The following is a 5,252-nucleotide window of genomic DNA, read 5'->3' as shown; positions in this document are numbered from 1 at the left end:
TTTTATCGATATTATTCAATTGTTGACGATTTGTCAATTATTACTGATGTTTATAATTAGTTTTTCAGATGTTAACAATTTAAATGTTGAATGTGAAATTAGCAAATTAAGTTTTATTTTGTCATTCCATTTCAATGTAATTACATCCAACCAAAGGAAATCATTTGTTAAACCCATATTACTCTATTATTTCCTTTCTTGATCAGTTATTTACCTGTATAAAAAATAGAAGTATAGTAAAATAAAAATCGATGTACATTGTTATACGTATAAAGCTTGCGCACGTTGGTCGTTTGAATGGCGGAAAAAGTTATACTATAAAAATAATGAGATATTCATTAACGCTGACAATGAAAAATCACATTACAGTTCATATTTTTCTTCCTTCATTTCAGTTGAACCTGATACATAGGGTAGGTGGGGGCAGAAGTCCGCATTTTCGCATTTGAAATTATTTGTAACTCATTCCTTTTTATTATGAATTTGAAATACATCGGCATGTTGGAGTCATTAATTCCTTTGACATTAAATATGAAATTCAGGCAAAATATTTGTTAGAAAAAATTTAGAGGATGCAATATAAAATATGACAATTCGGATCTTTGCTCCATTAAGCGGAAAAGAATCCGCGTCTTGGATCTTTGCTCTTTTTAAATAAAAAGAGTTTCATATAAGTTGAAGCCAATATACATCTTTAAAGACATATATTTTTCTAAACGAACTTAGAATTATTTTCAAAAACTTATCAGACCTAAACAAAAATGTATAAAGTTAATGTAAATGTAACATCAAATCTGTAGAAAACTAACAAAGTCCTTGAATCTCGCAAAAGTTCCTAGCAATGATTTGAAGAGCTTCTTGATAATATCAACTGTGTTAACAAAAAACTCTTCTTCGTTTTCCATAAAGCGCATTGTGTTGGATGATCTTTTATAATAAATCCATTGTAACCATTGTTCATCAATGCAGTTATTCGCATTAAGGCATTAGACAAAGTCGGAATAAATTTTTCGTTTTCACATGAACTTTTACCAAAGCAAACTCGCCTGGACCACTGATTGGCTTCAGAAAAATTTATATCGTTGCTGCCATCATCAAGTAAAAACTACGACTCTGATTGAGAGGAGGATTGAAATAATTTTTCATTAGGAATCTTTCTTTTTCGCTAAACACTTTTCTTATCGTTGTTTTATTGATGCTTGCTTTCCTTTTTTTTTTCTTCAATTTTTCTTCTCTTTTCCTGTTCTATATTTTCCAAATCATCTTTGTTTGGTATTGAAGTAAGAAAAGTTGATTTTAATCCTTCCTTGTTTGTTTTTTTATTTTCGTAAATAAATAACGGTAAAGGACTGATATCTGAAAGTAACGTAACAGACAACTATTCAGTATTTTTTTCTTTTTTGACATCCAGGTATTTGAGATTCATATTCTCGAGAACATCCAAATTTTAGAAAATACAGTTCATTTGAAGCATTAGCTCTATCTGGAGAATTATCTGCTTCTTCAAAAGGTTCGTATACTTCTGCTTTGTTATTACCTTCAGGCTTGTCTTCTTCAAACATAACATTTAAATGTATGTGTCGGTCACCTCTATCATCATCAAATTCTTCTGTTTCGTTACCTAATCTTCTCTTATATATTTGAAAATATTAGATTAAAACAGCGAAATTCAAAACTTCAGAACTATTAAAAATAATGACGCACAAAGCACGCGTTTACACTACTGCCACTTCTGCAATGTATTACCGAATTATGCTCTGGTGGACAAATTATAATAAATATGTTCCCTACTACCTCACACGGACTCCACATATCATATATAAGTAATACGCATATGGTATATAGAAATATACATATGACATTTGACAAAAAGTAATAAATAACGTGTAAGCACCTATGCTAATCAAGATGCAAAACCACTGAACAACTACTTATACTTAAACTTAAAAATTGAAAATAAATATGAAACTTAAAACGATATAATTAGTTATAGGTTATTGTTATTAAAATAGCAATAAATAAACGTATAACTTGACTACTGTCGTTACTGTGTTGATCCCGTTATATTCGTACAGCAGCTGCATCTGCTACTGCTAGTTCCGTTAACAAAACTTGAAAAACCGTACCAAAACATGCATTTTTGGATGAAAACACAGAATTTAAATTCGGATTACTCAGTAAGCATTGATTTGTATAAAAACATGTACAGGACATTTTTTGCTAAGAGTTCATCCAACTATTGATTTCTGCAGTTACTTTAAGAGTGCTAATTTTATCTTCCTGGAACGGTCGATTAGTTTAGGGGCGAAGTTGTAAAGTGTTGAANTTTAGTTCACGAAACATCATTCACGTCGCAAAATAATAACGAATAAAATAATGTAGTTAATTATATTTTTCTCTATGCATTTCTTCCGAAATAAGGTGAATTGGGTATAAAACAACATTGAAGTACCTAAGTGGTTTATTTGGATTAATACATTTATATTGAAATTTACATATTATTTATCTTGATAAAATAGATGCACATATTCTGCATGTGATATTAAAGTTTTGAAACATGATTTTTCCTCAAAAGTTCAGCATAAATAAATCCGGCTGGTTTGTCAACTGGTTGATACACCTCTTTATTCTCTTTGGTGTCTATTACTGATTGAGGAAATTTGGATAAATCAACTGTATAATAATGTTTATTAGGCATGGACATCTCAATTCGGTCAATCTTGAATAAAAAATATTATTACGTAGAGTTTAAATAAAATAGGAACCAGCAATAATGAATGATGGAAAATCTTAATCAATACTGCTCCTTGGTTGCTAGATTTTTTAATCGTATAGTTATACCAGGAATGAAAGAGAACGCTACCTAAAGGCTCACTCAGCATCTGCAAACCCGGTCGATAATGTGGGTGAAGTGGGTAGTTGTTCCTGTACGAAAAATTCCGAAAAATACCCACTCAGGCAGAACATGGTCTGGCGGACCTGAGCATCTGCACTGTACAGTCTCTCTTTTTATTATTACATACAGAGTATAAAGTATTTGTTCGAATTTCCCTGTACGTCGTATTTTTTAAAAGATACCTAATGACGCCTGTTATGATTGCATGTAATATCCCTATGTTCGATTCTCAATTCACTTATATACCAGTACAGCCCGTTTCAATTTGTTTGAATTGTGACCTTGAAGAAATCTGCGCGAAGATAGAAAGAATACACACTAGACGTGAGCAAGACAGAAATAGTTGGAACAAGNAGATTTCGCAGGGGGACGCTTGTTTGACGTCGAAAACAGTAGGGACGAAGTTTTGGGAGGCTGCTTTGGTTCGCTCATGAAAGTCAGCAGGAAGCACTGGAGACAGAAAGAGGCTGCAAAGATTGCAGTTGGAGCTCTGTTTCGGAGAATTTTGCAAGTGGTTTCAGAAAGTTTTCTTGCCTGGGCTATGTAACCGTCCAAGGTGGCGCTGCGGTTAGGCGAGTTTTAAGTTCTCGTTGAATGGCGTTTAGTTTGGCACGGTGTGTGGGATTACAGTGTTACCACAGGCGGCTTTTCTTCTTGACGAGGGCAAGAATATCTGCCGAGAAGGGTTTCCAGGAAAAGGAGGCTTTGGAGTTCGTGCAGAGCTCCAATGCTCTGGTAATGTTGTTTGAAAGATTGACAGCTTCATCGAGTTCTGCTATTATGCGCATTTAAGTGCTCTTGAAGGAGAATGTTTCACCAATCTGGCGAGGTTGTTGGTCATGAACGGTAGGCAGCTACCTTCGATTAGGGCTGGAAGGTGTGTTTGGCATTGAGATTGTCTGCGACGATGGTAAAAACGTTTGGGGGGGGGGGTGATTCCAAAGAATTTGTTCAAATGGAGGGGAATACTGGGAAATGATTCTGAGGACCGATGTTAACGAGACTTCAAATGAGTTAGTGGCCAAAGATATGGGCCTGTGTTTTAAAAAATTGTTAACGAGGATATTTACGCCACCACATCGGGAGTTTTCACGGTCCCTTCTGTAGGATCTGAAGTTTGGGACGAAAAGTTTGACTTTCTGGGATAAATGGGTTTCGGTGATGCAGGCAACACCGATTGACTGTTCCTCCAGGAATTGTCCGAGCTCAGTCAATTTACCTGTAATGGTTTGAGCGTTCCAAGTAATTACTCGAAGATTATTTTTGTTATGTACCTATACCAGAAATAAAACAAAGTTGTTTCTCGTTTTCTGTCCCTATGTATGTTTAGATATTCTAAACTACGTACACAACGGACTTTGATGCTGTATTATGCAGATAATTTCTTCCGGGTGGTTTATAGGTACAATATCTTCGAATTTGTACTCGAAGATATTAATTCTAACTACGTTCAAATTTCATCTTTTCTTTTTTTTTTTTAAAGTTAACTATTTTCGTGTTATTACATTTCTTCGTTCCATCTATCATCATCAGAACATAACGAGTCTAAAACATATATGTTGGCATAGTCCTCATTTTTGTCATGCCGATTGATTCAGTGACCTTCTCAAACCAAGTCGACTCGAAATTCGTGCCTCCGTTGGAATGCAATTCCATTGATTCTCCATTGATTCTTCAATATCGCGTATATTTCACTTGCTAAAGTAATTTATGACGACCAAAAATTTTTCGGCTATCGGAGTCTGAGTTGACTGATTCAATAAAATTGCTCACGTATTTTCCCCAGAATCTTCGTAACGCCAAATGTCCTTCGCTATGGATTTCTTTTAAGAATAAAGTCATACTCTGTTCTTCGGAAGTACCACTCGAAACTTGTTTCTGATTGCATTAAGACTCTCATATTCTTTTTCAAATACCAAGGTCTAACGTAAAAGAATTACACTGGACCCAATAACTGTTTGTTTGGCTAAGGTGACACAGCAGTTTCGTTCCTGTCTCAAAAGTGTTTTACTAAAGTACCCGATGAATTTTCCCTTCCCGTCTTGTACTATAGGCATTTCAATATTGGAGCTCCAAATAGTGTAATCTTCAATTTTTCAAACGCTTCTTGGTTTCGGGTGTCCACTGGAATGAAACTCCATCTCTTGTAGGCCTCTGTAGAGATTGGACTATGTCGGTATATTATGACATGATTTTTACGAATACGAAACCCATGAAATATATAAAATAACTGATCACCTCTCAGCTATTGAAATGTTTGTGAAACCACTCAAAACAATGATGAAAACATAAACACCAGTACCGTGAATTCAAATGTGTTCAACATTTTTCTACCCAAATTCAGTGCATCCGGAGC

The sequence above is a fragment of the Agrilus planipennis genome, unplaced genomic scaffold (genome assembly GCF_000699045.2).
Source record: "Agrilus planipennis isolate EAB-ADULT unplaced genomic scaffold, Apla_2.0 scaffold207, whole genome shotgun sequence".
NCBI lineage: Eukaryota > Metazoa > Arthropoda > Insecta > Coleoptera > Buprestidae > Agrilus > Agrilus planipennis.
The sequence above is the reverse complement of the archived record's forward strand: the minus strand, read 5'-3'. Positions refer to the sequence as shown.